Below are 12,693 nucleotides of genomic sequence, written 5' to 3' on the forward strand. Positions count from 1 at the left end.
TACAAATCTTAATAGTTAAGCGCATCAAAATAAAAAATCGGTGGTGCTGATTCTCCCATCGAATGCAGTAAACCACAAAAAAAAAAAGATCACGTAACACGATGATGTAATTAATAGATTGACAGTCAAAGCTGAAGCAAAAACGTGATACACATCCTGGTGACGGAAAGCACAATGGATATTGGAAATAGAGAGGACAGCTGATATCATAGCTTCTTGCTGTTGGAAGTGTTTTGATAACAGCCTCGTGTCAGTCATATAGACCAGGGCTCAAAACAACGTCCCATCATCCTGGGGACACTACAAAAGGTGTTTGGGACAAACAGAGATCTTCCCCGGGACGCCTTCCGGGACGAAAGGGATTTTATATACGTTTTTTTTTTTTTCGACTGATCCATGTTTGAATGTGGCTGTCAGCAGAAAAGCATAAGTTGTAGTGATTGGACAGCATGATGCATGAAGGAATCAATCAATCTCCCGTAGCCCCTCCTTCTGTTCCTCTTGGTGCTGTTTTGCATTGCTGAGGGTTAGTTGTGTGGAAAAATGCTGCTGCGCTATTTTATTGTTTCTTTTGGAAACTGAACCGTGTATGTTGTAACATTTAATGCATATTGTTTACTGTCAATACCCAGCTGTTTCGTGTTGTATTGACAGTTGACATTAGTTTTGTAGATGTTTTCATTTAATTTTATTGGCACCATTTATATCACAGCAGGCCGCCCTGCGCCATGTAGTCAACATAGCGCTGCAGAGATTTTAGCATCTATTGGTTTGCATGTTTAGGAGCTGATGTGCAGGAGAGACCAGAAGGCAATTCAAATGTGTTCCATTGTCTTCTGCAGGTATGTGCTTTTTTTTTTTTTGCTTTTTTTTTTTTAAATGTTATAATTTTCGCTGTCTCTGTTTAGTCACCCAACCTCATGTAGTTGTTTACTTTACCCATCGGGTGGCGCTGTTTGTCCTTTTGTGTGTTGTTTTTCATGGTTCACTTTAAGTTTTGAAGAGGAGCAAGTTAAGACTTTGTTGTGATAATTTAGGACAAAGAAAATTTCAATTTCTGTCAATTTTAGTAACTTTTAGTTAAAAAATTCCTTGTATTAGGAATATTGTGTTGATCTGTGTAGATACTGTAATGTCCAATTAATGTATTTATGTGCTGTATTTTGGGAAAGATAATGAATCACACAGTGCTATTTTGTATTGCTGAGAGAGCAGATGTGCAGGAGAGATCAGAAGGCAATTCATGTGTTTCTGCTGGTTGGAGACAATAGTTTGTTTCATTCTGTTTTTTTCTGGTACAAAAATCAGATTGCAGACATTACTGTGCAATTATAGACAATCACTCTGTTCTCTGAGAGATCATGTGGCTGCTAGCTAACTATACATTACCTGTGTCACCTCTTCCACTGCGGTTGGATTACAGCTGTTGGCTGTCAGGGACTAAGGCGGTGTCTGTAACGCAGTTGTGGGTCATCCATTGAAGAGAGTGATTTTGCAGGAATGGTTACCGATCCTGAGCTGTCCAGGCTCAGAGCAGAGCTTCTAGCCATTGAGTCAGTCACTTACTGAATTCTCATTTCATGTTTGCTGCCACAGTGACCCCTTCGGCCAAGAATTCTTAAACGAGTCTTTCAACTTATCACAGGCCCTGACTAGCTCTACTCACTCACTGCTATATAAATAAAGTGTATCATTATCACTATTATTTATTACTGAATTGTAGTTGGTCACTATGTATGTTTGCATGAAAATGTATTACTGAAATATATGATAGTATGTGTGTCTCTGAGTCTTGATGTGTGTCTGTATATGTGATTCATATCTTCGTCTTTCATCATCATCTGTAAGATGTGTGTGTGTTTGGCTTTGTTGCCCATACGTGCACATTGATGTGTCTCATGAGCTTTTCCTTCCAGCTGAGAGCCTGCTTCTCACATACAGATAACATATAACATGGAATTAGGACACTCTGCTGTTGAAAAAGTCTGTTTTTAACTGTACAATCGATGAAGTCTTGTCACACACAAATTGAATCATTCTTCTCTTTCTTCATTTTACTGCTCAGTCCTGATCTTATAGGAAGATTTCCAGGAAATTGACACACTTGTCATTCGGTGGGTGTGGATTGACTTGTAGAAATAGAAGCATATCTGTGGCTTTATCCAAACCCGTCTCCTAGAAAGACCTTAGATAGGTTCAGCCAGTCGTAATAATCAATGTCATATATATGTAGCAACGTCACAAATGATAAAACAAATAAAATCACTGCATGCACCGAGTGTAACGTTAGCTTAAAGAGATGGAAAGTATTATGAACTCTAGAGCAGCTGTTGACTTTGTGTGTCTCATTATTAGATTCATCTCAGCAGGTTGAGGCCACAGAGACTTCTGACTGTGCTGGTCTCTCAACGGTCCACTGTCTTCTTGCAACAAAATGCACGGCTGAAACCAGAGTGGCTCTTATGCAATGTGGTACTCACATTTCACAGATTCAAAGTTCTGGCTCATCATCAACTTTTTTTTTGTGGTGCGAAACTACTGGTGAGATGTCAATATAACTTAAATGCAAAAGTTTCACCGATGATTTCTCGCATTTTCCTGCAGTTTATTCATGACACTTTCTATGCAAAATGAGCTGTAGAGGTTTTTTTTCCATCCAATCTGCAATGAGCTGTAAAAACACTCATTTTATCCAAGAAAATCCAGCTATTATTTGCGTAGCTTTCAGCATCACAAAGTCACTGCCAAATTCCTTTTTTCTTGGGTGCTGTTTGCTGGTGTGGTTGTAATGTGATCAAAGTGAATCATTCATTCAGCCAATCAACAAGATTGAGTGAGAAGAGTGTTGATGAGATCCAATTATTGGCCAAATCAAAGTTTGATTGATATGTATTTTCAAGTATTCAAGTATAGTAGGTATTGTTTCCTTTACTTAACTTAACCTGATCAGACAGTTGTAGTCAGACTGGACGTTGTCACAGACTAATATGATAGCTGGGTAATGCTGTCTCTGAATGCAGTACGTCACCTCACTGCGGCACACCGTCAAATCTTAAAAAGTAAAGTTTTGGCTGCTACTAATAATGTCACCACAGGCCTGGGGGGGGGTTTTGGTTCGTTTCGGACATCACATTAAGGTGCGTTGAGATAGAAAGACGTGGAAAAATTCAAAATGCGTCCACGTGTTACTTCTCAGATAGTTTGGTGTCATGATTATCAGGTGCACTTCAGTCTGGATTTGAATGTACGATGGTTTGGCCAGAAATTAAATTGTGTCTGAGTCTTTGTACAATTATTTGGTTTTCAGCTCACTGACAACAGTTTTCCTGTTGGCTGGGATTCCAACAGATGGTGCCACACCTTGGCTTTCTTACATACAGTGGATTTAACCTCATATCATCTCTTGTAATGTTGTCAGTTTAGTAGTCATTGCTACATCTGTCAGGTAAATGCCAAAATTGTAATTCTACGGGTGAGTTTAGGTGAAGGAGGCTGTGGTGTGAATTTGAATGAGAGCTCAAGCGTATCAGATCTATCCCTCAGAGTGTGATCCCATCCTGCCGAAGGATTCCGGGGTTAAATATCTTCCTGTAGCGTCTTCTTACTGAGGACGTCTGCAGCCAGTCTGCTCCATGAAAGAGCAGGAATGAGAAAAGCACAAGTAAAGCCGTTTTAATGCATCATCCACAGACTGACTGCAGGTTATCTGCGGTAAACACCAAAGAGTTAGCATTCCTTCTCTGGAGAGTGATTGAAAACTGTGTGTGTGTGTGTGTGTGTGTGTGTGTGTGTATGTGTGTGTACTCCAGGTTAACCCCTAAAAGGTAAACCTACCACAGGTGTAGATGAAAAAATGGAAACAAACAGAAAGAAAAGTCCACCTCTAAATTGTGAGCTTTCTTCAGAATCTCCTCCAACTACAGGCTCCGCCATGATTTTTGATGTTGTGGCAAACACGTCCATCTTCAGCTCAATCAAGTCTGATAGTCAAAGTTCTCAACCATTACATCAAGAGCAGTTTCAGAAAGAGATCCTTCGGAGTCTGTGTCACAGGGGCAAAATATAGTGACCGGATATGTTCGCTCTAAAAGGTATAATTCTGCTCCTATTTGCAAAATCTGTATTAAATTACACCCATCGAGCTCACGTTCTGATCTGTGAGACTGTGTCCAAGTGTTTTTATTATAAGAACTGGACTGGATGGATGGTAAAAAAGACTTTTCCATTGCAAACATGCCTTTTTTTTCCACATCTACACACACTGCCAGTGTGAAATCAGCTTTCTAGCCCTGAGGTCTCCAGACATGAGGTCTGCAGTTGGACCTTTCTCCCTGGAAGTGTGCAGTCTGTGTTGTTTTCAGCTTCTGCATCCACTCCTGGAATCAGTGATTGAATGTGTTCATGAACCTATTAAATATGATTTACCAAATACATTCTGTCACATAACTTTCATTTGGCAGATGCTTTTGTTCAAAACAACTTAAAATAAGTGCAAATATGTCTGGGTGGTCATTCAGTGTGTTCGATCAACTTCAAGGCAAATAGTGTTGATATTATGTTGTCATATCTTAATATTTTACACATTTCTGTTATTCAGTTTAATAATTTCAAGTGAATTACTACGTTTTTTGAAGGATGAGGAGTTTTGACATCGGCCAATAACCAATAAAGGAGTTTCAAGATCATTAAAATATCTTAAAGATCTTACACACGTTAAGACATGAAAATACTGTTTTTACACTGTATACTTAGGTTTTTCCACATAATGTTTGATTGAATAGTTAAGTTAAGTCTTAAAATGACTAATGAGTGTTGGAGGCTTCAAGTTTCTACATCACACTTGGGTTGCAAACATGTTTGATATGTTTTATCAGTCTTATCTCTTTGCATGAATAACATCGCTGGAAACAGGAGGCGACACAGCTAGCCTGGCTTAGAAAAACACGTTTACCATCACTTCTAAAGCCTACAAATGAACACAGTTGGTTGTTAACATGCTGTATATATTTCAGGATTTCCCATACATTCATTTATTTGTTCCCGCCACAATATCCACACTGCACCTCTCTCTCGCTCGCTCTTTCTCTCACAAACACACAACAACGTACCCGTCTATGAATAGCATGATGTTACACACTCTGGTACAGTAGGTGGCTGCATGCACCTTTAACTTTGGTTTGTAGCCCGCCAATAAAACCAAAGAAGAAGAAGAGGAGGAGTCTATATTCCCAGTTTTTCCCCGCAAAGAAGACGGCTGGTCGAATCAATCAATCAATTTGTTAAAAACTGATACATTCAAATGAACTCTGGGACTCTGGGGTGTGTGAGTCTGTGTGTTTTGATGGAAAGTTAGTTAATATTTAATAATCAAACATTTTTTTGACCCCTCCCTCCAGTCAGCCACCACCACAATTAAAATCTAATTCTGTGGGAAACACTGTATTTCTTGGCTGGGAACGCTGGAGCCGGGCAGATTGTTTTTGTCTGGGAAACTCATGACTGTGGAGAATTTCATCATCTCGGGAGCTTTCTTTGGATGTGTTTTAATGTCTTTGCAGCATTCGTGATGCAATATTTTTTTTTTAGAATTCACTTTCCACCTGCCACATCATTTGGAGGCAGATCTACGGTGATTAAAAACATTTTTCTTTACAGCATTTCTTACACTTGACACTGTAAAGGCTCCAAAGATTCCCTCAAAGAAGAAGAATCTGTGATATTTAATCTTTTAATTGTACATCTCTTACACTGAGTGAGTGGTTGGGCAGTTGATTAGATAATAATAATAATAAATAATTCCTGTTTGTGTAACTTGAACTGGTGCCTTTAATCCCTTTTATTGTATTATGTGTAAATTAAGGAGCTGCTGTTGTTTGTGTGTATTTTTTACTTTGTTCCTATATTTATTGTCATGCAGGGAGAGATGATGAAGGTGTAAACTGAGGTGTACAGAAAATTAGACGAGGTGTAGATGACGAAGCTAGGTGAGATGGAGAAGTGGAGCCAGCTGTGTCGGCAGGGACGAGAGGCTCCCTGCTGCGTGTATTCTTTTTTTTCACCGGTTTGTTTGCTTGTTTATCTGCTCTTTGTTTGTTCAGTCTTGTTGTCTTTCATTTCCTGTTGTACAGGGAGGCTTTGATGGAAAAAGGCACATCTGCTCCAACCACAGCAACCCCCCCACCCCCCCTCCCATGCTACCTCTCCCACCCTCTTTTTAGTCTTTTTATTGGTCTTTCTGTACAAGTACTCCCCTCTCCTCCTCTTCTCACTCTCACTCTCTCTCTCTTTCTGTCTGCCAACTCCACTCAACCATGTGTGAGATAGAGAGTAGAAGTAAAGACAGCTTAGGAAGCGTGAAATGTACCTGTGAGTGTGTATAAATGTCTATATTTATTGATGATCTGCATAAAACTAATATTTTATGATGCATTTAACATGTTACTGACTTTGTTTTGTACGTAGAGCAAACTTACACTTACTTGTATAGAAAGTCTCTTGGAGTTTCTTCCTTCCTGCTCCTTCGGTCTCATCCGCCAGTCGGTTTCATGTTCAATTAAAAAATGTATTTGCATCTCAGTTGATGATTTGATTCTACAATTAGGTAAAAATATGCAGCAGAAAAAAAGAGAAATTGACAAAACGACACAAAATCTAGCGGGTGAAGAACAAACTACTTGAGGATGATCTGAGCCGTAGAAATGGAAGAGTAGTTTTCACTCGTCTACCTGTGTGCTTTCGGGTGAGAGACATTAAGGTAAAGAGCTTTAAGAAGAGAGAGAAAGACATCTACCACGACCTTCACCTTCATCAAAACAATTGTTGAATTGTCTAGAAGCAAGGAAGAGAAGAAAAACAACACTTAAATTTCAACTCACCAGAAACCAACAGCCTCAAATGATCAGTGTGTTTATGTACTAGTGTTGCGCATTGACAAGAGAGTTTTCTGGAACTGTTATTATGTCCTACTTTTTTTTTTTTTTAGAGGCCAATCAAACTTACTGTACTCACACACACACACACACACACGTACGCTGTCAGTACGTGTTCGGGGTCTCACAGGACAGGCCAGCCTGAAAGTTAATTGATGAATTATTTAGAAGTATTGTGAGTTGGCGAGGGGGGGGGGGACTTTGAAAGCTGTCCTTTTAGATGACAACGACATCAGTAGAGATACACGAGAGACTCACATGTCGTGTGTTCACTTATTGTTTGACTGCTCGGCTGCTGTGTGCCAAAAATGACTTGAGCATACTTGTTGGTTGTTGGGTTGTTGGACGGGAGGAGGTTTTATTTAGCAGGTGTTATTTACACAGTCCCAAACTTTATAAATATAAGAAGTACATCTCAGAATATATAGTTTCGAGCACTTTTTTGGATGCTTTCTCTCCTTATTTAACTTTTCCTCTGCTCTCTACTCCTCGTTTGATCCTTCAGTTCTCCTCCCTTCTCTTCTATTCTCTATCTTCTCTTACTTTGTATTATCTCTCCTCTCTTCTAGTTATTCCCCATTCTCTCCATTACATCTCCCCCTCCTCACATTTGCTCATCTTCTACCTTCTTATCTCCCCTTTTTTCCCTCTGTACCATTGTCCTCGCCTCCCTTTTCCTCTGCTCTCAGGGTAGGAGATAAACCCACAGAGCGATAATCTGTAGCTAAATAGACAGCTGATCCCTTTAAAAGCCATGCTACGGAGGGGAGGAGAGTGTTTACATGGCCTCCAGCAAATGTGCTGCACTACTGGGAAATTAATTAGCCGGCCCAACTCTCAGATGCTTCAAATTCTCCCCCCGTTTCGCCCCCCCCCCCCCCCCCCCCCCCCCCTCCATATTTCAAGTTATCTCTCCAATTCTTTCTGAGATTCTCTCTTTCTCTGTCTGTCGCCTGGTTTCCATCCAAGGAATTTTTTTTTTGCCAATTACGATGGAATTCGGAAAAAAAAAAAAAGCAGAGGAGAAATGGCAAATTTCAAAGCTGCAAGAAAGTTTTGCATGCTTTTGAAGTGACATTTTTTCTGTCAATTAAAAGGAATAATGCAATAGCTGTGATGGAAATGCATCTGTTGACAAAGTAACCATCGGCTCGGCACAGTCTGTCCGTTTTGTTCGACAAATAATTGGGATTTCTGTAAAGGATCTGTTAGATATTTCTAAAATATTTATCCACAAAGATGTTCCACAAAAATCCCATTGCTGTTTTATGTCCAATAGTTGGTATATTGGAATGAACGGAAAAGCAACTTACCCAAATCAGTTCTCGAAAAGATGAATTCTACTTTACGAGTGGGCAGAACATGATGAATTGAAGTAGACGATCATACAAAAACACAACATCTGTCCGGTGTTACAGGAGGTTGTAACAGTCAGGTACCAAAGTGAACAGTGAAACAGGTTTTTCTTCCTGTAATCATACTGACCACTGGAGGACCCCCTCTAAATGTGCTTATAATCTAAGTGAGGAAGTCCACAGTCCTTGTTTTATGCAAAAATGTATTTAAAAGTGTATCTGAAGATAATATGAAGCTTCAGCCATCTGAGTTAGTCATGTCAAGTGAATATCTTCACAAGTTTAGCATCAATATTCCCTCTTTGTCTTGACAGTGTTTTCCTGTTCAGCTGCAGTGGAAGTATAATAACAAAAAGAGGGATTTTGGTACTAAAAAAGACTGTAACATTGACATTTGGACGACTGAAGCTTCATATTAGCTTCAGATAAACTTTTAAATACATTTTTGCACAGAAGGAGGACTGTGGATTTCGTCCCCTATCACTTATGAACAGCAGGAATGATTACAGCAAGAAAAACATGTTTCAATGTTCATTTGGACTCCTGACTGTTGTTTTAAGACAGACTTGAAATATTATGAACCTATCCTTTAAATCAGACATACTCAATAGGCAGACTTATATTATAAAATTTAAGCGCAACCCGACCCGGACCACTCATCTCAGCTGTCATCATTCAGCCATTCCTAGTCGCCACAGTTAGTAAGGTTGTTGTGGAATATAGGAACTCTAGTTGATAAAGTAAAAGTTCAAAACTAGCAGATACAAAATAAGAAAGGTTGACAATGAAAAACATTTGTTTAAGGATGACTAGACTGAGAAATACGAGCTCATACGAAGGAAATACAAAACCATTGTGTTTGATTTACAATCAAACATTGTCTATGATGAAGGGCTGTAACACAAAATGTCACTATGACACTAAAGATGTCTGTTTTGAACAAAACTGTAGAAGTCAGAACCTCAAAACTGAACTAGTTGAAGTCTTAATATCAAGACTCCAGCAGAGTAATTGTAAAATCAAACATTTTCAACAATGAATACAGTGAAGAACTCACTAATGAACACTTACACCAGTTCCTTTCACCTGGACATCACACCATTTACAGCTCAAGTTTAAGGACTAGGTTACACAACGAAGGTGTCACGTCTCCCATTATTGTGCAGAGTTCTGGAGATTTTGTACTGAGATATCATCATGTACTGCACCCTTACTGGCTAACTTTGATGTGGTGGAATAAGTGGACCACTTTCTGTTTCTGGCACTAAACTTTGAGTTAGATTTATAGCAGTCTGGTGAGTCTCTTGAGGTTTCTTCTCTTATCATTTTCTTTCCATCAATCAATACTGCTCTCTCTCTCTCTCTCTGATCTGTCTCTCTCAACATAAATACAGCTGACAGTCAATGTGGATGGAGAGACTACAGGCAGAGAAAACAGATTTGGATATATTTTGTTGGGTGTGTGTGTGTGTGACCCAAAAGAAAACTGATCACTGAGTGTGTGCAGTGTCCAATCATCTCACAGCCTGCTGAGTTTATAAATGTCTCTGAAAATCTGACATAGTGTTGCAAACTGTAAGTTCAGATTTCTGCACAGGGCCAATGAGATCAGGGTATTTTCTTAGGTAAGTTTCTTTTCAGTTCTCTGTTGGACGCAGCTGTGAAGTCTTAATATGATTTTGGGCTCAAATTGTCTTAAGGCTCCTGAACCATAAGGTTACTTTGTCCTTCCAACCAGCTGTCCATCTTATACACTGCTCTCAAGTTTTTAACCTTCAAAACTCCACTGTGGTTCAAAGACATTGTGTGTGTTAAAAACATTCAAATAAACCTTATAAATATAAGTTACGGAGCAACGTTATCATTCATTTGGAGTCGTGTTTCTGTCCACCTGGTGAATGTAAGTCCAATATTCACTTTCTGTTTTTGCTTTCTACCAACTCCTGAGGGAAACATGTGGCTCTTTAGCTGCTAAATGTTCACCAGTTAGTCTACAGCTAACTGTGTCTGTTAGCCGTTTGGTGCTGAGCAGGTAGTGTACAGTAGCTTTTTAGAGCTTTTTCATTGAAAAAAAACTGCCTGCTGTGGCTGAAAACGACGCTATGAGAGCAATGAGACTGAACCAAAACAGTAAAGTTGCAGCCGGACAGACAAACAATGAGCTGAAACTCGCTATAAAGCTCCATAAAGCCGAAGGGAGCTGATAATTCTCTGTAGTAATTTTAGAATGAATTTGAATGATTTACTGACAAAACATTTAAATAATGTTAAATTTGATATACAGTTGTATGCCAATGGTTGGGCACCATTTGACAAGTAACATATTTTGGTGATTTTTTAATTGAAAACATGGAAACAATTTATGACATGAAAGTAACTATGCATTTATGTTTACTGAAAATATTGTCAAGGGGTGCCCCAAAATTTTCATACAACTCTAAATATCTACATTATTGCAGTCAGACAGTCTGAAACATAGATTTGTGTTACCCTCATGGTAATGTACTGTCCTTCCGCCTCCTTCAAAAACAACCCAACAATCAGACAAAGTATTTATATATAGTATATAAGATGTGAAGAACAACAAGGCAAATAGAAGAAAATATCTCATGTGTTGTACAATGGCAGCATTTGTCTCAAATCCTGTGCAACTTTTCCTGGATTTGTAGACTTGTGGATTTGTGGAGAGAAGTGTACCTGTGAGCTTATTGTAGATTTGTCCACAGCTCCCACAACAGTGTCGGACAGCTAAGCCAACTCCCACATGGACAATAGTGCTGCTCGCAGAAGCATGAACACACTAATTGTTTCAGATGTTGAGCGCACAGCTGCAGAATAGATGCTGAGCCCTCACAGGTTGGACAGATAACAGGCTGCAGTGGACAGGAAAAAAACAGGTCTTAGGGGGTTAAAAGTGATGTCATATTACAGCAGTGGGCTGTTAAAAGGTTAAATGTGTTTTACATTAACTGTCCATCACCACTAAATCTCAACTCACCATTCAACGGATCAGTTCAGACAGAGAATAAACAGGAAAGACGAATGTTAGCAGGAGAGGAAGAGCAGAATGAAGGAAAGCACTACTGTGAATTGAACAGCTGGAGTGTCATGTGTTTAATTTATCCCCCGCTTAACCTTTTCCTCCTTCTCTTCTCACCGTGTCGCTGCCTGCCTCGCTCTTAACAGCCCCGTTTTACCCCCTGCTCTGCCCGAGTGTGTGTTTGTGTCATTATTTACTCCCTGTTAGATTGCGCTCATGTTTAGCATGTTAGCATGCTACGTTGGCCTCTCCTGTACTTTGAATTTCCAAGAGGTGGTGTGGGAATATCCGGTGGCACGCGATAGTAATTCAAGGGATCACAGACTTCATTAGTATTCAGTTACTCTGTCTGCCACACAGTCTTTCTGATAAAACCAACAGGAGTGGCCAAGTCAGACATTTTCAAATCAAAAACAGGGGCTTTAATATTTGTGATTGTGACTTACTTGAATCAGTTGTCTCACTTGCAAAATAGATCTTTTCCTCAATTAGAGTTAATGAATAAAACGTTTAACTAACTAACTTTTGGAAAATGGGACTCATGAAGGCCTCCGGTACTCGAATGGTTGATGTGCATGTCACATGACCGCAACATCACCGGTCCGATTCCAGCCAGGAACCTTTGTTGCATGTCATACACATCTCTCCTCCCTTGTTTCCTGTTTGCCTCTTCGCTGCCCAATAAAGGCAAAAATGCCATAAAATCTTCCAAAATAATCTTACAAAAAAGAAAATGGGCATCATGGTTTCTTTCTTGCTCATCTCTTATTAAGATTGGTGCAAATGTGGTCAAGCAAAGTGTTTAAAAGATAAAGCTGGTAAACTTAGGAGACAGAAACACATTGTTTTGGTTTTTTCATGAGATTTGATGACAATATGAAAAATATAGAATGATAAAATCCTCTTCTTCACCCTTTACATTGCTTAAAAATGGTTAACGGATACGGCTGGCTAATTTCATTATGTTTCTTATTGTCAGCAAATCTCATGTGCAGAGCCAAACCAACGATGAATTTATCTACTTACGAGTGTGTGGAGCCGTTTCTAAACAAACCCACATGACTGTAATCTTTAGGGTGAAGGAACATGTCACCCAGTGCAGCCGTGAGGCTCACTGCTGTGTTTTAATAGTTTTTGGACAACGGCACAGAGGAATAAGATATATCAGGCTTTGGATACACACACACAATACTTATAGGTGGGTCAATTTATTGTTGGTTTGGCTCCAAACATGAGATTGGCTGACAATAAGAAAAATATATAGTCAGCCTCAGGTATGTTTGGGTAGATCAACAGATGTGAGTACAGAGAAACTTCTTCCTCCTTCAGGAGATGAATGTGAAAAACAAACTGCACATACTGTTATGTT

General features: G+C 39.4%; 1 long non-coding RNA gene across 1 annotated transcript; it reads left to right on the plus strand.

The window, feature by feature from the left end:
* Nucleotides 1-763: 763 nt before the first annotated feature.
* LOC122983403 lies at nucleotides 764-6,576 on the plus strand. The gene is made up of 2 exons (XR_006403673.1): nucleotides 764-842; nucleotides 2,356-6,576. It is a non-coding gene; the product is annotated as an uncharacterized LOC122983403 (long non-coding RNA).
* The last annotated feature ends 6,117 nt before the right edge of the window (nucleotides 6,577-12,693 follow it).

This window comes from Thunnus albacares, chromosome 6, assembly GCF_914725855.1.
Source record: "Thunnus albacares chromosome 6, fThuAlb1.1, whole genome shotgun sequence".
NCBI classification, from domain to species: domain Eukaryota; kingdom Metazoa; phylum Chordata; class Actinopteri; order Scombriformes; family Scombridae; genus Thunnus; species Thunnus albacares.